The sequence below is a fragment of the Tasmannia lanceolata genome, unplaced genomic scaffold (genome assembly GCF_043159265.1).
Source record: "Tasmannia lanceolata isolate RefF3 unplaced genomic scaffold, GAP_Taslan_0.1 ptg000023l, whole genome shotgun sequence".
Taxonomy (NCBI): domain Eukaryota; kingdom Viridiplantae; phylum Streptophyta; class Magnoliopsida; order Canellales; family Winteraceae; genus Tasmannia; species Tasmannia lanceolata.
Window position 1 is genome coordinate 8,003,881 of NW_027518700.1, and position 24,165 is coordinate 8,028,045.

Sequence of the window (24,165 nt, forward strand, 5' to 3'; positions counted from 1 at the left end):
TGTGTGAAAAATAAAACTGGGGCGGGTTGCGACCCAGAACCGGACAATATCTGTTGGTTATTCTTAAAAGTATTCTTGTTTCAGTTGGATTACAAATATTTTTTGATATGGTGATATGGATGATTCAATATTTTGTTTGGACATCACATTACCTATCTGTTGGATTGTGCTATATGTAGAATATAGGAGGAGATTGTTGGGTATATGATATAACCCATGTATGTTCTAATATAAGCCCAATAAGATAATGGACCGGTGTAGTGGGCCTACATGGGCTAGAGTCCATTACCCAGTCAATAACTCTAGTAGTGTGTGTGTGTGTGTGTGTGTGTGTGTGTGTGTGTATATATATATATATATATATATATATATATATAGGGGCTGGAGGCAACAAACTAGGTATTCCAAACTAGATACCTAGGGTGTAATGCTTCAAGTACTCTTTGCTTGATCTAATAATATCTAAACGGTGTGGGGCCGCGGCGTGACATAATGGTATCAGAGCGGGACCTCCCATCCAGTACGGAGTGCCAGCGAGGACGCTGGGCCCTAAGGGGGGTGGATTGTGAGATCCCACATTGGAAAGGGAGGAAAAGTTATTGGGCTATATATGTGGATTTCCCCTCTCCCTGTGTAGACGTGTTTTCCTGTGTGAAAAACAAAACCAGGGCGGGTTGCGACCCAGAACCGGACAATATCTGCACGGTGTGGGGCCGGGGCGTGATAGTAAATCAGGTTGGCTTTGGCTTTTTTCTGAATCCTAACCGAAGCTAACCAGAGGAAAAGCCAACTCAACCTGAGTCGAAATCCTGTTTAAGCTACAGCCCTTGGAAATGCTTGAAAGGGGGAGGGCTGGAATTTTATGGAAAAGTTTAGAAGGAATGACTTCTTTTCAAATTTTCTTATTTCTTATTACACATAAAAAAAAGACGAGTTACAAAAATGGGGTTCAAGTTTTCTTTAGAGTTACCTTCAATATATGATGATATCTCTCTAAAATTTTCTTTTGCATGGATTGGAATGGCCTCCAAGTGATACTCACTTTTTAAAAGGATTTCCCTTTGGATATGTTGGTGCCTAACCAATACGCCAAAAAGTTCAGAGCTGATGGAGCATGTTAGGCTAGGCCCTTCAAACCTCTCCCATACCCAACTGAGTCCCACCTAGTCCCATACCTAGGCATGCCCTCACTTAGAATCGTCACATACTATCAATGTGACGCCTATTACTTAAGCTCTTTTTAAGTAGTCCTTTCCACAAGTCACCCCTTTCGTTAGGGGTGTTCGTTTGGTTATAACCGAATCGAATAGACCGAAATTTGATAATCGAAATAATTTCGGTTATCAAATTTCGATAACCGAAACCAAACCAAAATTTCAAAAAACCGAACTGAATAGACCGAATAGCGAGAGAAAAAGAGGAAAAGAAACCAAAATCTTGATTTCGATCGGAGGGCTAGGATCATCCTATCGAAATGATTTTTTGAGCACAACCTAATTAAGTTGTGATAAATCAAATGGACGGTTTTGATCATCCTACGGAGTGACCATATAGCATTTTTTCTGAAAAAATAATGGTTTTTATCCATAATTTTGATTATTCGGCTAACCAATTTATTTTTTAAATAACCGAAACCGAACACGAATAACTGAATTTAAAAAAAAAAATAACCGAAACTAAACTGAAAAGAAAAAAACCGAACCGACCAATTCGATTTGGTTCGGTTATTCGGTTATAACCGAATAATGAACACCCCTACCTTTCGTGACTCGAACATGAGCAGTGGTTGCAGCTTTGATACCAAATATTAGGGAACGTATCGGGCTAGGTCCTTTAGTGGGCGCTAACACGGCTCGTTTAGTCTAAACCTCGTTTAAACGAAACGCAGTCCCAAAAATTAGGGTTGGAATTGGCCTAACCAAAATTAGTCCAAACCTCGCCCATTTTCCTTTTTAGAATTTGAGTCAAGAAGAAGCTCTATTACCCGGTTCGTATCCAGTCTCTATTTTTCTCCTTCGTTTTTCCTCCTAAAACCCTAATTTTTTCCTTGTTCGTTTACTCATTCAGTGAGTGAGTAGGTTTTAACAGACGAAAACAAAATCAGAGGAATATGGCAAAGAAGAAAAATATTAGGGTTTCTTCAGACGACGGTGAAGAGCTCGCTCACGTCCCCTTACAGGCCATTCTTTTAGCCGATAGCTTCTCACAGAAATTTCGCCCCATCACTCTCGAACGCCCTAAGGTAAAAAAAAAAAAAAAAAAAAAAACCTAAAACAAAAACCTCTCTTATTTTTCCCTTCCTAAACCTTCTTTTTAATTGTTATTGAAGGTGCTTTTGCCGCTTGTCAATGTCCCAATGATTGATTACACCTTACCGTGGCTCGAATCTGCAGGCGTTGAAGATGTATTTGTATTCTGTTGTGCTCATTCAAAGAAAGTCATTGATAGAATTCTCGTTGGATGAGCCAACCCTCGTTTTCTGTCACAACGATTGAGTCACATAATTCTATCAGTGCTGGAGATGCTCTGCGTTTGATCTACGAGCGTGATGTGGTATGTATGGTATTAGCACTCTGTTCATGTAGCTGATTTGTTTACAATGATTATTGTTAAAGTATGCTGTTGGTTAATTAAATAGTGAAAATTCGATAATTATGATTAGAAGTGGCATGTTGAAGTGTAAACGATTAAATAACACCAACACTAACAGCTTAAGCTTTTCGAATAACTAGTTGCAGACCCGTGGGATGCACTGGCCGAGGAAAAAATATGCTTTAAAACTGTTTTAAAATTAAAGATGCATTCTTAAAGAGATCCATGTGGATAAATCCTAAAGATATTCCTTTGAAAAACAATGAATCAAATGAAGTGAACACAAAAATATATATTTAAAAAAAAAATGATGCGTGGAGCTCGCACGGGTGATGGGACAACAAAGAAGATAATAGAATTGTGCAGCACTAAAAAAATCAAAACTCTTACAATCAATCAAATTTGCATCCATATATCATTCAACATCTTATTGAAATTGCAAATAAATATTGCATTTTTACGTTGTTTTCATCAAATATAAAGAAAATTATTAGAAAGAAGACATCGTTTTTTTTTTTTTTTTACAGACATCGTTTTCATCAACATCTATGGAGCTGATTTTTTGTGGACACCATATCTATGTGAGGGCCATTCAAATGAATGGTTTGGATCACCCAAACAATGTGGGCCTCCACTGTATTTTAAGCTAGTGTGTAGATAACTTATCTACACTTGTGTGTAGAAACCGTTCTCTCTCTCTCTCTCTATATATATATATATATATATATATATAGAGAGAGAGAGAGAGAGAGAGAGAGAGAGAGAGAGAGAGAGAGAGAGAGAGAGAGAGAGAGAGAACGGTTCCTACACATATGTGTAGAGAGTTCTCTACACACTAGCTTAAAATACAGTGGGGGCCCACATTGTTTGGGTGATCCAAGCCATCCATTTTAAAGCCCTCACATAGATAGGGTGTCTACAAAAAATCAGATCCATAGGATCATCCCAACCCTACGATTTGTGGAGGTAAAATGGATGTCTTTAAATCTTCACAAATTAGTCCATTTTTTGCCTCCACAGTTCTAATGGTTAGGATGATCCTATGGATCTGATTTTTTATGGACACCCTATCTATGTGAGGGCCTTAAAAATGAATGGTTTGGATCACCCAAACAATGTGGGCCCCCACTGTATTTTAAGCTAGTGTGTAGATAACTTATCTACACATATGTGTAGGAACCGTTTTCCCATATATATATATATATATATATATATATATATATATATATATATATATATATATATGAGGAAAGTGTTGGTGAGCTTAAGCTCACCAAACTTATGGTGAGCTTAAGCGCCCAATCACATTGGGGCCTACTTTGTTAGGATGATCCAAAGCATTCATTTGAAAGGCCCTTACATAGATGGGGTGTGTACCAAAAATCAGCTCCATAGGATCATCCTAACCCATCCATTTGTGGAGGTCAAAATGGACAGACATTATTTGTCCACAAATCTGCCCATTTTTGTCCTCCACAAATGGAGGGGTTAGGATGATCCTATGGAGCTGATTTTTGGTACACACCCTATCTATGATAGGGCCTTGCAAATGAATGGTTTGGATCACCACAGAAAATGTGGGACCCATGTGATTGGGGCACTTAAGCTCACCAACACTTTCCTCATATATATCTATATATATATATATATATATATATATATATATATATATATATATATATATATAAGCGGGAAATACGAAAAGGCAGGAAATTATAAAAAATATTCAACTTTTGGAATCTCGATGATCTTGAAGATCACGGGAAATCTCTTTACATATCAACCACAGCTTATTGACCATAAACATCCATAAAAATCAGGAGAAAGTTTGCAGTGCGGTGGAGTAGAAATAAATATTTGACGTATAAACTTCCAAAACGTAATGGAATTATTTAGGCTTTTTAAAATTGCGTATTGGACTTCTTTGACCAAAAACGGGATACAATGGCGGGATAGAGGAAGGGCTGACACGTGGCAGCACCACAGCTTAGAGGATTCCTACTTTGTTCGCATCTCTGATCTGTTCACAACGATTACTGTTAAAAGTATAAATGATTAAATGACACCAACTCTAACAGCTTAAGCTTTTGGAGTAACTGTTAGTTTCACAATTATCTATTTCTTTTATATCTGAATTGGGTTTAGCTCTCTCTTCATATCTCTGGTTTGCTCTGATTTGGTCACAATGATTATTGTTAAAAGTATAAAGGGTTAAAAATCACCAACTCTAACAACTTAAGCTTTTGGAGTTACTGATAGTTTCACAGTTTTCTATTTCTTTTATTTCTGATCTGTGTCTAGCACTCTGTTCATATTTATTACGATTCCACTTACAGAGCTTTGCAACTGAAATATGAAATCTAATTTCTCAATTTTCTTGTTTTCCAAGGTACACGGAGATTTTGTTCTCATAAGCGGTGATACTGTGAGCAACATGTCCCTGACAGAGGCACTTCAAGCGCACAAGGAGAGAAGGAAAAAAGATATGCTTTCTGTAATGACCATGGTCATAAAAAAGTCTAAGCCTTCTTCATTAACATATCAAAGCCGGCTCGGTAACGATGAACTGCTTATGGCGATTGATCCCGGGACGAACCAACTTCTTTATTATGAAGATAAGGCAGACAATTCAAAAATGTTCATATCTCTTGACAAGACAATACTAGCTGATACTCCCGCTGTTTATTTTCACAATGATAAGCAGGTTGTTTTCTCTTTACGATTTTTGCTTTTTGTTTACCTTCTATCGTGTTAGTGTATGAGTGACCGTATGACGCTTGAGGGAATTTTTTTGCATTAACCATTTTTGGAATTGATTTCTATTGATCTTTCTTATGGTTTGTGAAGTTCTTAATGAATACTCTGAGAATAAAAAAACATAGAAAAGATAATAGATTAAATGTAGCTTAATTGTTCATGTGTTTTAATAGAAAGATGGTATTTTTCTTTTTTCTTTTTTAATATAGTGGTGGTTGCCACCCGGACATTAGTGATTTTGAACTTAGGGAAATAATTATGATGATACTCATCTAACCCTTGACATTTGCGCATAAGATGTTTTTTACCAATCAAATTTACTCCTTAATGCAGGATTGCTACATCGACATTTGCTCTCCGGAAGTTCTTAGTCTTTCACCGACAATTTTGACTATCAACTTCTTCGCCGACATTTTGTCAAGGGATTGCTTGTTGATGATGTAGGGTTTGTTATACATCTGCAAGGCTTTTTTTTTTTTTTTGATGACGTAGGATGTCCCCACCCCCTTCGGGAGTAAGACTAGTCCCTACGGATACACGCAACGACCCACTCACCACGTGTATTAGGTAAGTCGGGGGCGGGATTCGAACACTCGTCAACAGGGAGCAAACCCGTGACTTTATGCCGAAGAGCCAACGCCTCGGTGGGTAATCTTCAAGGCTTCTTTGAGGACAATTCATAACTATGTGCATTTGTGTGCGCATGCATGAATGTTTTGCAATTGTTTGGAGTAGGTTTTAACCACTCTGATTTCATTGCATCAGTAATGTAATGAAGCCTGCCTCAAACTTTAGTATTGTTTGTTTCGTTTTATGAATTCTATTTTCAGTCTTTGTTTTTGAATGAGCATACACTGGAAACACTCAATTTTTAAATGTAGCCATGTTCGAAACAAACTAACTGTGCCTTCAGTGCTTGTAATTTACTTGTCTGTTAAATGTAGCCATGTTCGAAACAAACTAACTGTGCCTTCAGTGCTTGTAATTTACTTGTCTGTTAAATGTAGCCATGTTCGAAACAAACTAACTGTGCCTTCAGTGCTTGTAATTTACTTGTCTGGGTGCGTCCTACGTGCATTATGGTATTGATATGTGTTTTCTGGATTTTTTTATACAAGCAACTAACTTCTATAGAAGAGCTTGATCCCAAATGACTGAACTTATTCTTACAATTAAATTATTGAACATTTTACTTATAAACTATGATTTGGCCGACACTTTGAATTTATTGCTGACACGCGTGTCGTGTCCGACACGACACCCTTGTCCGACACGACACCCTTGTCCACACTCCTTTAGACACTTTTAGGTGTATTGCTAGAAGTGTCAGTAACTTATAAGTATGTACGTGTATGACTGTGCCACTATTTCTAGATATTTAGGGGTTTCCATGTTAGATACCTCGTATCCGTGTCGAAACTCAAAACATGAATCCGTGTCAACAAATCATGCCTATATGTACTTTCTATTTTAGCCGTGTCCCCGTTTCCAAATTTTGGGAGTTTGCCGTGTCCGACACTCTGTGTCCGTGTCGACACGCGACACTCGTGTCCGTGTCCACAAATCATAGCTTATAAAGCATACCCGCGTTCAATTTTTTTGAATGAATATGTCGTTGTGACTATGTTAATGCCAGAATATTTCACTTTTTTTTTCCTTTCAGCGTGTATCCTAGATGTACCAGCTGAGGTATTTAATTAGTTCATATTTCATAGCATTCCAAATATTTTGTTTCTCGTCCAGATATCGAAGTAAACACCTCTTTACGTTTGTGGTAGTATTATTAATATTTTGCCGACCTAATTTCTTAGAAACTAATCAGGAGGCTGCAAAATTAGCTAACGAAGGAGTGTCTCATGCTGGTTTGATTAGCAGGGACTTTATGCCAATGTAGCAGCTGTTTTGCAGTTTCCTTGCATGCTATGTTTTTTGTTCTGGTCTATATCTATTTCAGATTTTTTTTTCAACAGTCTAGTGCCTGATCATCTCGATCAGGAGTATAGTGTAATTGGAGCTCCTTCTAATAACGTTTACTGGTTTTAAAAAAAAGTATAGGTTGACATGGCCGATGCACCTCAACATAGTTGATAGGCTACCATTACACCTGTGACTTTTCATGATTCAAATCGTATTGAACACCCAAAAAATTCGATATGCATCATTTTAGTGGATTCTTTATTACATAACATTATACAAAAGAGTCTGAGAAACAATTTCCATTCTTGTAGTGCCCATCAAGAGGGAAATGGGTCTACATGGCTTCATTTGGTTTGGAATTAGAGGGTTTGCTTGCTTCTGTTCATTGGGAATTATGGTGGTTTTGACTGATTTTTATGATATTTTTTTGTGGGTTTTGAGTTAAGTCTATTCAGACTTCAGAGATAGTGTGAATGGTGCTTTTCTCTTTCTAATATTAGTCGTTAAGGGTAATTGACTCTTTGTTTGGGCTAAAACTTAGAGATGTGTAGCTATTTTTATTGATTTTGAATTGAATGTTAGAATTGGTTGAAGTATGGTTTTGTCATTAAAAAAAATTATGGTTTTATGGACCTTGTCAAGAAAAAACAATTAAGAGAGAATAGTTGAGTCCGGGTCAAGACTTATTGTTCTTTTATAGAAATTTATGGAGGAACTTTCTTTACTTGTTGAGGAGTTGGGACATCTCGAGTTGTTAGATCTATTGCTTTGATCAAGAGTAGGTTCAGAAGAGTCTTGCAAGTTGGGTGGATGGTCTTTTGAAGTTATAATTAGTTATTGATTTTGGAATAAGGAATCAGTTCTTTGAGTCTGATGCTCAAAGCCTCAAAAACCCCCAGTGGAATGATTCTACGGGGCACATTTTTTGGTTGCTACATAGTTCGAATGGTGTGATGCCATTCTATTGTGCTTTCTCTACAACTTTCTTAAGTTTCTGTTTGTTAATTCATGAGAATGAAATAGAAGTGCCTCCAACTATTAGATTGGTGATTTCTGGATCTGTCTTTTTTATTGCGATTATATTTTGAGTTGCCGGAATGTACATGTGTCACCTCTGCTCTTGTGTTGCCTTTGTTGTGGAGGATTTTAGGTTTCTTCATTTTATCTTTTTTGGGTGGCATGGTTCCATGTGGATAGTCAATTAGATCCTTTGGGTGCTTAGGTAAGGCAGCCTATCTCCATCTATGATACGGATTCTTTGGAATATATACATGTTGCAGCCGTGATATGCTCTATGAAAATCATGCAGTAGTAATGATTTTAATGGGAAGGAGCACTTTCCTAGTATTAGAGACAAGATACAAGTTATATGATTTGGGCATTAGTTCGTAAATATCTCCATTTGATTAAAGGCCATGAGTTGTGGAGATGTTGGAAGTAGTTATGGTAGCAGGGATGCTGTAGAAAAGCAAGTTGAGAGACACAATATCTAAACATATGACTTATATTATATATTGTTTATTCTGGTCTAACAATAGTGAACATAAATATTGGATCTGATAAAGAGAGAGATGAATGTGGGGTTCTCAGAACGTGTTGATGTCAAAGACAATTTATACTGAATTACTGGCCCTCCTTCGCAGATTCATTTTTTGGGTACTCTTATTCCACGCCTCTTATATTAGAAGGCAACTCACTGAGTATTAGTAGGTTATTGAGACGAATCTTAAGACTTGCAGACCCAAGAGCTGGCTGACCACGAAAAATGTATTTAATACCTGGTTTTGGCGATTGAATAGGAGCTGCCATAGCTTAATGGGGTCCTTTCCTTTTTCCGCATTATTGCTTTTGCCTTTTCTGGTGTCCTTTTTTTTTTCTTTAGTTTTCTCCTTTCTCTTTTTCTTTATACTGATGTTGAATTGCTTCTTTTTAATACAAGGGCTGTTGCTGATAGAAGGAAAACTTTTGTGAGAGGTTGATATTTTGAAGTAGAAATATAGCTCAATCAGAGTGCTACTAGTATTTATTCCCATGCTTCAGTAGATGCCTTTGTCCTTGAACACTTTGGTGGAAAAATTACTAGAAGTTGATATAATTTCAGAATGAAGATTTGTATCAATTCTACTTGTCCTTGAACACTTTGAGGAAAAATTACTGAATGTCGATGTAATTTCCTAATGAAGATATGTATCAATTCTATGGTATTAGTTCTGCATTATCTTGTACTTAATAATATGCAGTGGCATATTTCAATTATCATTTCACCACTTGTAAATATTATACAGTTTTTTTTAGCTTGAAATAAATGTTCATGGTACTATTAGAACTTCTCTCTTGAGAAACTTTTATGATTATTCTTAGTTCATAGACATTGGAAATTAATTATTCTCTAACTTTCCAATCTTTCAGGTGAGCTACTTAGTAATGCCAAGAAAATAATTTTTAGGTGGAAGGATCTTTTGAAGCATTTCCTTCAGACTATAGATGAGGAGGTCTGTATCAATGAATTTCTTAAAATGGTTTTGTGATCATCTCATAAGCACTGTTTCATAACATCCCCATGCCATCATTGACTCGCTTGAGTCGAGTTCCTTTTACCTTTACCAAGTTCGTGTCCGAGTCTGTGTTTTGCCCCAAAAAGTGAATCAAAACTCCTTTGACTCGCCGATGATGAACAAATCAACCAAGTACTAGATCGTGTCAATCAAATACCAAGTCCCACGGTGCCAAGTCGACTAGGATTTGCTTTGGCCACATCTTAGTCCACATTTGCATTTTGAAACACTTTTCATAAGCAGTACTGCATTGAAATTTTGATTTGGTTCTCTTTGCTTTGATTCTTTGACTTTTGGATCTATCAAAATTGACATTTCTTTCTTAAAAGTCATTATGCATGGAAAGATAAGTTGTGATAGTCACTATCTATTATTCTTATTGAATATTCACTCCTTTACTAGTTTGTATTGGTTACTAACCATTTCTAAGTGCTATTTATTGAATTATGTTGACATGTTCTTGTGCTTGGCGATATTTCAGATTGAAGTGATGATGAAATTTGAGGAGATGTGCTAAGTGCTATTTAGTGAATTATCTTGACATGTTCTTGTGCTTGGGGGTATTTCAGATTGAAGTGATAATGAAATTTGAGGAGATGTGCTTGGAGTCAGCCACCGAATTTTCTCCATTATTTTCATTGGTATGTGCATTGCTTGATTGAAGTTGTGAAACTTTTCAATTAATGGCATTTTTATTAGAAATACATAAAAAGAAATTTTTTTGGATTGAGGAACCATACATTGAATCAACCTCGCTAAGGACATGTCTTATTGAGGGCATGGAATATATGCCAAGACTCTGGATCATAGGACTAAAATCATGGCACTTTATGAGGCAGTTAGATCCGATCTTAATATATAAAAAAATATAATGTTGGTCTAATAATGTATGTTATGCTATGATTCAGCTGACACTTTGAATTTATTGTGGACACCCGTGACGTGTCGTTTCGGACACGACACCCGTGTCCACACGTGTCAACACTCCTTTAGACACTTTTAAATGTACTACTATAAGTGTTAGTAACAATAGTAACTTTATATGTATGTATGTGTATGAGCGCCACTATTTCTAGATTTTTAGGGTTTGGCATGTCAGATACCCCATATTTGTGTTGAAACTCGGCACACAAATTCATGTTCACAGATCTTGATTATATGTACTTTCTATTTAGCCGTGTCCCCGTTTCTAAATTTTGGTAGTTTGCCGTGTCCGACACTCCGTGTTCGTGTCGACATGCGACACTCGTGTCCGTGTCCACAAATCATAGATGTTATGTGGGCCTACAATTGAAGAACAAGTAGAGCAGCATCATACCATTGGGAGAAATCTATCACTGGTAACTGGATTCAATTAATTTGCATTTGAAAGGAACTTAGTTAATATTTGTTAGGTGTAATACACATTGGAAGTCTTTAGTTTTAATGAGGCACAATCATTTCAATAAAATCATATCTACCTTATTTCATCACTCTTATTAAATGTCTTTAATAGGTCTATTGTACACTATTATATTCATTCTGTTGTTTATAGCGGAATAATAGGGTGCTTTATATATTTTTTAGGCATCAATCCTAATAGTTTTTGTAGTTATTGCAAACATGAGTCTGTTTTGCCTTATATATCCAATTTAGATACATTATTAAATGTGTAAAACATTATTCATCTTATTCGGCACTCATTAAAATTTTGGGCTGATATTGTATTTTCTACTGAGTGAAATTCTGTTATTTTCATTTACAGATTTTGCGTGAACTTTATGACAGACTCATTATAACAGAAAATGCTATACTCTCATGGGCATCAGAGAAGGAAGAAGCAGAGGAATCAGATAAAATCTTTGTCAAGCAGGCAGAACAATTCATCAAGGTATGGATAATATTACCTCTTTGTGATTGTTGAAAGCAAATGTATTAACCGGTGCAGTACCCAGAAGATGCAGGAATTCGCAGACAACAGTCTTGGTTATTTGACTTTAATACCTTTTTCTTTGACTTTAATACCCTTTTCTTTATGCCCTGTTCGTTTGGGATTATGACAACCGATTGCCACCACCCAATTTGGTTATTGGACCCAAAATTACATTAATTTTGGGTCCAATAATTGGATTGGAGGGTGACAATCGGTTGCCACAATCTCAAATGAACATAAATTTTGGGTCCAATAATCGAATTGGGGGTGGCAATCGGTTGTCATAATCCCAAATGAACAGGGCCTTCTTTTTCTCAAGTTTTCCCAAATGCTATGCATGTTAGTGTGAGAGCAATGCATGGCTGCCAGACATGGAAAAGTTTTTCCCAAATTGCATGCATTGTTTTAAATTTTATGCACGTCATTTCAAATGGGCTTTTCAGATTATTATCAGTATCAATGTATCATCATCACAGATTCTTATTGTTGTAGTTTGTCATTTATAACTCTTTGAGCGTGATACATGTGTGGACATTGGTGCAGTGGCTTAAGGAAGCAACAGAAGAATCAACCGAAGAAGATGAATGATGGAACAAAGTTATTACTATGCAGCTGCTGACCAGACCTGTTTACAATCCTCAACAAAGATTGGGACTGGGCATCTTTCGGTCTCTCTGTACATGTTTGTGAAGAAACTTTGGCGACTGGTGAAATACCCCAAAACAACGTTCTGGAGGGGTATTGTAGTCATTTTAATTAATGAAATTAATTAAATTAAATGCTAATTTTCGTCCAAAAATTAGAGGAAAAATAGGAAGACCTAGTTTGAGTCAATTAGGGCTTCTAAAGACTACTAAATGAAGGACTCTTAGAGGGAAACTATAAATACACACTTTTAAGCTACAAAGTTGCAAAAATCTAACCCTAGGAAGAGAGGAAACGTAGAGAGAGATTAGAGTCTTGGAGGAAGAATAGCGTAAGGAATTCTTGTGGGAATCACCAACAAAAGGTATGTAAAATTTAATTTTATAATTAATTCTATTCTCCACCTAGATCCAAGATCTCTTACGGAGAAGATTAAAAGTTTAATCTAGGGTTTGTTGGATTTAAAAACAAAAAATGAAGATTTCGAAGCAAAGATCTTGTATTCGGCAAGTGAAAAATCATTGATTAGGGTTGAGGAAGATTGGTTTTCCCGGAAGATCTTCCCAACTTTTCGCATTTGATGCCTTAATCGATTGAGGAAATCAAGAGGGAATTTATTAAGATATTTTAATATGTTTAAAGAAAGGAGAAAAGAGGGTTTTCGGGTAGAAAATCAAAGGAACTAGTGTTCTTGCGCGAATTGGGAAAATCCAAATCGCGAGTCGGACGCCCGAACACACTATTAATCCCGAATTTTTGGAATATTTTTTCGGGCAGTTTTGAGAGCATAGATTTGTTCTGTAAGACCTAGATATCAATCCAAAGTGTTAATCAAGGGTTGATATGGATTGTAGATGATACTATACAGTGATTTAAAGATCTTGTTCGTGAGAAACGATTCAAACTAATACCACAGGTGAGTAGACTTGTTCTACCACAGTTATTCTACATATTGAATATGATTTATTATGCAAAGTTATGCATGTTTTTGAATAATATTGACCGTGTTAGTGTACACAAGGGCCAATATTCACAGTATGGTATGACTCCTAGTTCGGATCTACAATATGCACGTATGTGCTAGTTAGACTTTATAGTCACAGTTTTGCATTAGGACATGGTGTTATCCGAGTGAAGATGCAACAATTAACGTCCTTTGAGACGAAGTGTTATGCTTGGTTACTCGTGTGAGACTTTTTTTAGGCCGTCGAAGGTCACGGATCAAGCCGTAATTATAACCCTACGCAGTATTTTCGGCGGTGTAATCCCGTACGAGATCTTTGGGATTCGGCTTTCTACGAGTTAGTAGGCAGGTTTCGTTGGCTATGTAGTCTAGCAATACTAGTCTCACTACACTAGGTATCAGGTGCAGTTACAAGTTATAGTTACAGTTATGCATGCTTATTCCAGTTATACAGTTTTGCTAGCTAGATTGCTATGCCAGTTACAATTTTTACATATATTGCCAGCTATATTATTTATATTGATTGATATCATGTTATTAGTGTAGTCATGTTTATTTACTGGGCGTTAGTTCATTCCATGCATTTTATGTTACAGGTGGAGAACAGTAGGATGCTTGTTGTGCGGGCTTGGGAGTGAGCAAGGACGACAATTTAGGAGTTTATTATTTTTAGTTATTCAGTTAATTGAGACAGTAGTTTTAGTGGGAATGAATATCTAGTTATTTCATTTGGTTTAAGTTGATGTAGTCCATTGAACAAGAGATTTTAATTTCCGCATTGATTACTCTGATAGTTAATTAATTAGTTATTATTTTAGTAGCTCTGTTTATTGCATGGTTCCAGTGTGAATGCCTTACATATTTGTGGTTTGATGAATATGTGACGCTGTTATATGCCCAGACCGGAATTCGGTTTGGGGGCGTGACAGTTTTGTGGTATCAGAGCATATGTTTGAAGACCTAGACCCTAAATACTTACAACACATACTCGATGTGAGAGTGGGGATCACGTGGGGAACGATATATGTATATATAATATCTAATTTTGTTCATGTATAAATATTACTTATATTGAACCACAAATGTACTTATGGACATTTATTTATTGGCATAGGTCAGGATGCCTCCTAAACAGTAAAAAATGAATTAGAGACAGTTGTCTGTCCCCTACAAGGTGAGACCCATGAATCAGTCGGACGTTCCATGGACACATATGCGATAATTGGAACAAATGTAAACCCACAGGAAAATCAGTATGAAGAGGCTCCAATTGATGATCAGCAAGTAAGTTCCATGAATCCTTCGTCTGGGACTCAAAATGGAAAGGAGGAGGAACAACCGGGATCTCCGAGCCTTAGGGATATGATGAAGACCTTAGTGGGGGTGGTGACTATGCAGGCAAAGCAGAATCAACCCCAGCCACAACCTTAACTAAAGCAAAATAGTCGCTAGTCAGAATTCCAGAATCTGGTTACTCCTTTCAAAGGGAGTTCAGATCCACTTGAGGCTGATGAGTGGTTGGATGACACAATAAAGATCTTTGACTATTTGGAAAGCCGATTGCCCCCAGAAAAAGGAGGGACAGTGTCAAGGACCGAGCCAAGCGGCACCTGCACTGTCAACACCTACAAACAAGAACCGACAATTGAATCAAGGGCCTCGAGGGCATGCACGGGTGTATAACATCAACGAGCAGGATGCTCTGGCCTCAAATGCTGTGGTGACAGGTACCTTATTGATTTCTTATGCATATGCACATGTTCTGTTTGATTCGGGCGCGTCCCATTCATTTGTATCTGCTAGTTTCGCTAGAAAGAACAAGTTAAAAGTTGAGCCTATGGAAGTGGAACTAGTGGTAGACACCCCTATGGGAGACTTTATATTGGCAGACAGGGTCTGCAGATCTTACACAGTTGAAATAGAAGGTAGGAAAATACCAATAGAGTTGGTGATCCTAGAAATGAAGAACTTTGATGTCATCCTAGGGATGGATTGATTAGCAACAAATCACGCTAATCTTGACTGTCACAAGAAGATAGTAAAGTTTTGCATTCCAAACCAACCATTGTCTATTTTTAGAGGAAGTATGAGAGTAGTACCTCCTCGAGTCATTTCTGCCCTACAGGCTAGAAGGTTGTTGAGGAATGGATGTCAAGGGTTCTTAGCTTCAGTGAAAGATGTCAGTCAAGGAGATCATAAGTTACAGGACATTCCAATTGTGATGGAGTATCCAGATGTTTTTCCGGAGGACTTGCCTGGATTGCCACCAGATAGGGAGATAGAGTTCACCATTGACCTAGTGCCTGGCACAAGACCTATTTCGAAGGCTCCCTATCGAAGGGCTCCAGCAGAGTTGAAAGAACTTAGTGTGCAACTGCAAGAGTTGCTAGATAAAGGGTATCAGACCAAGTGTGTCGCCTTGGGAAGCACCTTTTTTATTTGTGAAAAAGAAAGATGGTAGCATGCGACTTTGCATAGACTACAAAGAGTTGAACAAGGTGACGGTTAGGAATAAATATCCGTTGCCAAGGATAGATGAGATGATCTGTTTGATCAGCTACAGGGGGCACAAGTGTTTTCAAAGATTGGCCTTCGATCTGGTTATCACCAATTGAAGATTAAGGCAGAGGACGTGCCAAAGACCGCGTTTAGAACTCGTTATGGCCATTTAGGTTGACGAACGCTCCAGCAGCTTTTATGGATTTAGTGAATAGAATCTTTAAACCTCATTTAGATGAGTTTGTGGTCGTATTCATTGACGACATTTTGATATACTCAGGGTGCATTTGGATTACCGGAATCATGAATCGGTATTGATATCATATTCCAATCCAATACCAATTCCCACAGTAAACGGAATGACAATTCCAATTCTGGTGTTTGGATAAGAATTGGAATTCATGAAGGGAATCATTCATAATTTCTATTCTAGCGTTTGGTACAGTCCCGGAATGGAGTAAAATTTCCTTGTCTTTCAATGAGAAAGGGATTGAAGCTAGGAGCAGACAGCTAAACATTCCATAAGAAGAGCAGCAACTGTTCTTTTGGGTAACTGGAGGACCATGGATTTGCAACTAGTGATCATTATTCATGGTTCGTTGGCTTGCCATCCTGTTTTTTATCTCAGCAGTCATGGCCATGAAGGCATGTTCTACATTAGTAGCGGTTTTTGCATTTGTCTCCATGAATGGGTTCCTAATTTTATAAGCCAATGCCTTGTAGTTTATTCACAGAAGATCATAACACATCATAGAAGCAAAGAAATGCACAAGAGGGCTCAAAAAACTATTAATGCAAAAAGGCTCCATTAGAAATTCTAAATTGAAATTCTAAATTTCTAATACAATAAATAAGGAACTTCAAACAATTCTTCATTACAAAATCCCAAGAAACATTAAACATTCGGAAACGGATACATCAAAATCCAAAAGAAACCCAAAACGAGTTGGAATTTTAGGGTTTGGGCGAGAATCCATAACAGCAGAGAAAAAAAAGTGTAAATCTGAAACTTGTTTTTGGGGTTTTGCATGGTTTTGGGTGAGAATCCACAATGGCAGAAAAGTAAAATATAGATATGAAATTTGTTTAGGGTTTTTGCATGGTCTGGAGTTGTACTTGGAGATTAGGTTTTAAGGAGATAGAAAAGAGGAGTTTGGGGCGAGAATCGGTTTCAGAAGTGCAAGTTTCCATGCCATCTTCCTTCTTCCTCCTCACCTCCTTGACTTCCGTGGTACCCAGAGACACAGAAAGAGAGACAGATAGAGTGAGAGACGTAAATCGCTTTTACATTTTTATGTTTTTGGTCGAACAGACAAGCCTGTTTTAGCCCTTATTCTAGGAATCAGAATACCACCTCCTGCGATGGGTATCAGATGACGCCTTTCTTTCCACCCTAATCTTTTCCTATTCCATTCCCAAAAATACACCCAAATGCTTCAATTGCGAAATTAGGAATAGAATACCCATTCTTCTTACCGATTCCCACAATCCAAACGTACCCTAAAGGAAAGGAAGAACATGAAGAGCATTTAAGGATTGTCCTACAAACCCTTAGAGAGCGGGACTTGTATGCCAAGTTAAATAAATGCGAGTTTTGGCTCGAAGAAGTATCATTCCTTCGGCATGCAATTTCCAAAGACGGTGTATCCGTAGACTCTCGGAAAATTCAGGCAGTAGTGGAATGGAACCGGACAACCAATGTATCAGAAGTACGAAGTTTTCTAGGATTGGCTGGCTACTACAGAAAATTTGTTGAGGGATTTCTAGTATTGCAGTTCCTTTAACGCAGTTGACTCACAAGGGTGCCAAGTTTACATGGGCAGAGAAATGTGAGAGGAGTTTTCAGGAACTGAAGGATCGACTTGTGTCCGCTCGAGTGCTTACTATACCATCAGGGAGTGGAGGTTTTGTCGTATATAGTGATGCATCCAAGAATGGTCTGGGGTGCGTGTTGATGCAGCATGGCCGAGTTGTGGCCTATGCATCCAGACAATTGAGACCATACGATCAAAACTATCCCACTCATGAATTGGAATCGGTAGCAGTTGTGTTTGCACTCAAGATTTGGAGACATTATCTCTATGGAGAGCAGTGTGAGGTGTTTACTGATCATTAAAGCTTGGAGTATATTTTTACTCAGAAGGAATTGAACACGCGCTAGAGAAGATGGCTAGAGTTGCTAAAAGACTATGACATGACGATCAGTTATCACCCGGGAAAGGCGAATGTGGTCGCTGATGCCTTAAGTAGAAAATCACAATTGTCAGCTTTGATCACAGATAAGAGACAAATCTTAAATAATTTGAGGAAGCTGGAAATTATGGTGATACAGTTTGAGCCAAGGGCTCAGTTGGCAAACCTACGAGTTCGACCAACTTTTCTAGAGAGGATAAAATCTAGCTAGGCAGGTGATGAGCATCTTCAGAAGACTCGAGCAGTAATAGAGTTTGGAGAACATACAGATTTCAAAGTCCATGAGGACGGATCATTAAGGTTTGGTAACAGGGTGTGTGTGCCAAAAATGCAGATTTAAAGAGATAGATCCTGGAAGAAGCTCACAATTCAGGATATTCGATTCATCCTGGAGGTACCAAGATGTACGGAGATTTGAAAGAAAATTTCTAGTGAAATAACATGAAACGTGAGGTAGCACAGTATATGGCACAGTGCCTAGTATGCCAGCAGGTGAAAGCTGAACACCAGAGGCCGGCAGGAGAGTTAGAACCACTAGCGTATCACGATGGACTTCGTGATAGGGCTACCTTGGACGATACAGAAAAATGACGCAATTTTGGTGATTGTCGACAGATTGACAAAGTTGGCCCATTTCTTGCCCTATGGAGTGGGAGTTACTACTCTAGAGTAGATGACAGAATGGTACGTCAACGAAATCGTGAAGTTATATGGAGTTCCAGTTGTCAATTGTGTCAGACAGAGGTCCTAAATTTGTGTCACAGTTTTGGAAGAGTTTACATAGAGCTTTGGGTACTAGCTTGGATTTCAGTACAGCATACCATCCGTATACAGACGGACAGTCAGAAAGAACTATTCAGACCCTCGAGGATATGTTGATGGCGTGTGCAATTGATTTCAAGGGTAATTGGGATAAACATTTACATTTGATTGAGTTTTCGTACAACAACAGTTACTAGGCTAGTATTCAGATGGCACCATATGAAGCGTTGTACGGAAGAAAATGCAGGTGTCCCATATGCTGAGATGATATTGGAGAAAGAACAATCTTGGGTCTAGAACTGGTACAGTAAGCAGAAAAGAAAATACGTTTAATCAGAGAGCGACTTAAGATAGCTCAAAGTAGACAAAAGAGCTACGCTGATACCAGGAGATGAGATCTAGAATTTCAGCCCGGTTATCATGTGTTTCTGAAAGTCTCTCCTACCAAGGGAGTGATGAGGTTTGGGATTTGAGGGAAGTTGAGTCCAAGATTTGTAGGACCATATGATATTCTCGAGAAGATTGGGACAGTAGCTTACCGGCTCGCTTTACCGCCATCACTTGCAGGAGTGCACAATGTATTCCTTGTTTCGATGCTTCGGAAGTATGTCCCAGACCCGCATCATGTTATTCCTCAAGCCCCACTTCGGTTTAGGGAAGATTTGACCTATGACGAAAGACCAGAAATAATAGTAGATCGGAAGGATCAAGTTTTGAGGCGTCAAACGATTCCCTACGTCAAGGCCAAGTGGAGCAATCATTCAGAAATAGAGGCAACCTGGGAGTTGGAGGAAGAAATACGAGAAAAGTATTCGCATCTATTCACAGGTACGCATTTAAGTTACTAAATTTCACGGACGAAATTTTATAAGGAGGGGAGAATGAAATACCCCAAAACGATACAACGATTCTGGAGGGGTATTTTAATCATTTTAATTAATGAAATTAATTAAATTAAATGCTAATTTTCGTTCAAAAATTAAAGGAAAAATAAGATGACCTAGTTTGAGTCAATTAGGGCTTGTAAAGGCTAGTAAATAAAGGACTCTTAGAGGGGAAACTATAAATACACTCTTTTAAGCCACAAAGTTGCAAAAATCTAACCCTAGGAAGAGAGGAAACGTAGACAGAGATTGGAGTCTTGGAAGAAGAAGAGCGTAAGGAATTCTTGAGGAAATCACCAACAAAAGGTATTTTAGACACCCAATTTTTTCAAGGTGTTACTAATGATAGGTGTCACGAAGAAGAACCTTATGACGAGTACCAGAGCACCAGTTCGATTTCTCTCCATCTCTCTTTAGGTTTATTACAAAAGGGAAACCATTTTCGAAATTCGTTTTATCCTAGAGAAGCAACAAAAGCCTGTTTTTACAGCATCAGTCTTCTACGGCGCAACCAAAAGCTTGTCTTTATACAGCACCCGCCTTTTACGGCATAAACCGGAAAGCCCGTTTTCACACGGCATTTCAATCGGGAAGTTAACTTTGAGTCAAAAACATTTGTTTTTACCGAAAAGACACTTTGTTTCCCGAAAACAAGCGATATTAAATTCATTGGAAACTCCCCAGAACGAGGAATCCAATGGATCTGACCGCGTGTGATTCGGAATTCAATCGGAGAAGTTACGGACCTTCGAAACTCACCGATAAAAGACGAAAAATCACATTTTTCGATGCGACACAAGGGACGAAACATCGCACCAACCGAATTATGATGTCACTCAGATGACATCATCTGGGTGACATCAAATTTTGCCCCTTGCGAAATTTGGTCGAATTCCCCCCATTTACCCTACCCCCCCCCCCCCCCCCCCCCTCTCCAAAATAAATAAATAAATATAAGGGGGGGTGGGGGTGGGTAAGATCAAGGTTTAAAATTTCGGTTTCGGTAGCGGTTTCGGACCTTGAAATTTTGAAATCTGGTACAAAACCCGAAACTAATATTTTATTCAATATTAAATTTCTGTGAAATATTGAATTAATATTAAAAAAAAAAGATTTTTTGGGTCAAATTTTGGAAAAACTGAAATTTCGGTCGAAATAAATGACCGTTTCGATTTTTATCGATTCCGGTGTCGGTCTCCACTGAATTTTCAGAAAACCCTAATTTCGAATTTCGGTCGAAATTTAAAACCATGGGTAAGAGGTAGGGCTGCAACTCGAGCCGGGTTTTACCCGACCCGCATCGACCCAACCCGAAAATAGCCTGGGTTGGGTTCAGGTTTCATGGGTTTCGGGTCGAGCCGGGTTGAGCATTCAAAAGCCCGCATGAATCTCGGGTCGAGCCGGGTTTTCTAGTCTAAAATCCCTCTGAATTTTCAGAAAATCCTAATTTCTTTGCTTTAGAAGAGAGAAAGTAGAGAAACCCTTGTCCAAAATCCTTCTGAATTTTCAGAAAACCCTAGTTTCTTTACTTTAGAAGAGAGAGAGTAGAGAAATCCTTAGGTAGCTCACACTAGGTTCTATCGCCCTGGTTAGGTACCTAATAAGGCCATATAGGATAGACCCAAATCCAGCCCTTTAAGTCAGCCATCTCCATCACCTTCTCAGTAAAAGTACCATGAGGAGGTGACCTTAGCCTTTTGTGGAATACTGAGGTTGTAGTTTTGTCACCATCCACAACCGTTTCTCAAGGACTTTGTTCTTTTCCTCAGCTATGCGGCACCAAAGCTGTAAGTCCTTTTGCCACAAATATCAAAGAATCCTAAAAGTGGCGTCAAAAGATACCATTCTTGGATAGACTTTGCAGACTCCTATTGTCATTGAGTAATCAATGCCCTCCCCATAAATAGCAGATTTTGGCAAACTTTTCTTGTGCTCATTAACTCCTCATTCATACGCATAGTTTAAGGCTTTAAGCCTATAAATAGAGAGACCCTCAGGGCCATAAATGGTGAGACCTGAAGAAAGAAATGAGAGGAAAGAAACCTTGTTTCAGGGTTTTTCTTCCCATGGAAAAAATAGGAAAGATGGTTCAGGTCTAAACACCCAGGAGCTCCCTATATCAAACCAAATGGTCACTACTTCAGCAGTGATGGTTCTATTTTTTATTTTCTATGTTGTTTCTCTGGTTTTCTTTTCTCAGTTTTGATAAAGGATGGGGGAGAGAATGTTACTTCCACCCTTTTCTTAATAATCCTGATTATAATGTAATAAGGAGACGTGGGTTTTTGAGAACTCACTTATCTCATTCTTCTATAGTGCTATATTTTGTCTTGTCTTTCTTCTGTGGATTGTTCTTTATTTTGCATGTGATTGCGAGAGGGAGATGCTCAAACACAGTGAAAGGAATATTGCTTCAGTTGTCCCATATATCATCATCTCACAGATCCCAAGCACATGGGTCTCATCTGGCTTCCACAACCATGAGCAATGAAGGGTCGGCTAATTAAAAAAGTGAAACAAAGTGAGTAGTGCCATTATCAAAATATGGTAGTGCGGATATTAATCCTTTTTTTAATGTAAGCTTATTCTCATAAATTTGAATGGCTGATTTTTGTGCCATAAAACTCCGTTCAGATGGAGTTAGTCGCACCAGAAACAAAAGATTTAGATATGGCCGATGCCTGAGTTCCTTACCCTTTTTTTAGCCCATCTCATAATTTTGAATGGCAGGTTCTGGTGCGATTAAACTCCATTGTGATGGAGTTGAAGTTATTCGCTTTTTTACCCTATCTCATTATTTTGAATGGCTGTTTTTGGTGCGATTAATCTCCATTGTGATGGAGTTAATCACATAAAAAACAAGGGTTTGCAAATCGTTATTCCGGCAATGCTTACCTTTTTTATTCTCAGCGTATTCTCATACTGAGAATGGCTGATTTTGGTGCGATTAATCTCCATTCTGATGGAGTTATTCGCACCAAAAACAAAGGGTTTACAAATGGCTGATGGCAGCCTTACATACCTTTTTTAGTGCCTGCGCATCTCATAATTTTGAATGGCTGGTTTTGGTGCGATTAATATCGGTCGTGATGGCATTAGTCGCACCAAGGGTTTAAGATGGCCGATGAAACCCTTGCTCACCCCTTCTGTAGTTTGAGCGCATCTCATAATTTTGAATGGCTTTTTTTGGGTCTAATGAATCTCCATTGTGCTGGAGTAAATTGCACCAAAAACAAAGGCCATGTTTTGGCAACCATGAATTTTTATTTTAGCCTTTTCTTACCCTCTCCTCGCTTGATCTTGTCTGAGCTCTTTCTCACTCTCGCCCTCCCTCACCATTTGGTAAGCTTGTATTCTATGGAACATAAATTCATAGTTGCCAAACATGGCCAAAGCATTGGCAAATGGCGAATGCCAGCCTTGCCTCTCTCTCTCTCTCTCTCTCTCTCTCTCTCTCTCTCTCTTTGTTTCAGCATATCTCATAATTTTGAATGGCTGATTTTTGTGCGATTAATTTCCATTGTGATGGAGTTAGTGACACTAAAAACAAAAGATTCGCAACTGGCATGTGTCAGCCTCAATAACCGCCTTTTTTTTTAATATTATGCATCTCAAAATTATGAATGGCTGAATTTGGTGCGAAAAATCTCCATAGTTAATTGCACACAAAAAACAAAGGTTTTAATAATGGATGACGCGGAATTGTTTACTCTTTTTCTTTTCTTTTTTTAATAAAAAGTTTCCATCCCTCATAATTTTCAATGGCTAGGAACATGACAAAGAACATGATCTTGGATAGGAGAGAATGGAAGAAAATGGTCCATGTAGATGACCCCAACTAATGTCAGGATTAGACTTAGTCACTTTGAGCAGGGTAGATTCTTCCACCTTGTTCATGAAAATTTTCTAAAGGATTCATAAGCAGACCCCAACTAGTTTGGGACAAAGGCTTAGTTGAGTTGAGTATAATTTTCAATGGCTTATTACATTTAACATATTTTAACATAGTAGGGGCAGCTGATATTACAACCAGAGGAGTTTAAAAAGGGAGAAGTGGTGTACTTTAAAAAAAAAGGTGATGGAATAAATGCCATAGCGGGGTGGAAATATCATTCTATGTAAAGGATATGTAACCTAACATTTTGATAGCAACTTGAGAATTGTAACAACGGTAAAAAGCTAATTTAAAAAGTGTAAAACAAAGTGGGTCGTGCCATTATTAATATAGCATGTTTCCATAATAGGACGGATCACTGTATTTTACAACAACTTAATCCGCTGTCAAAAGCTACTACAATTCCAAAAATGCGTTCACCTGCCAATTAGAGACATGTAAAACAAAGGAAATTTATCTCATTATGAAAACATGGTCATGGAGATATCAATCCCCTCTATTATGTCTCTTACCTTTTCTATTATTTGATTCCTCATCAATCTCTTTTTTGTCTTTTCTACAAGATTTTATTCTCAAGAAAAGACATCAGG

The 24,165-nt window shown here is 38.0% G+C and overlaps 1 pseudogene across 1 annotated transcript; it reads left to right on the top strand.

Annotated features, from left to right (window-relative positions):
- The first annotated feature begins 1,848 nt into the window (after positions 1 to 1,848).
- Positions 1,849 to 14,156, top strand: LOC143855724 (uncharacterized; annotated as a pseudogene). The gene is made up of 9 exons (XR_013238074.1): positions 1,849 to 2,242; positions 2,330 to 2,553; positions 4,982 to 5,296; positions 5,683 to 5,794; positions 5,971 to 5,993; positions 9,676 to 9,758; positions 10,391 to 10,462; positions 11,566 to 11,691; positions 12,277 to 14,156. The product of XR_013238074.1 is annotated as an uncharacterized LOC143855724 (transcript).
- The last annotated feature ends 10,009 nt before the right edge of the window (positions 14,157 to 24,165 follow it).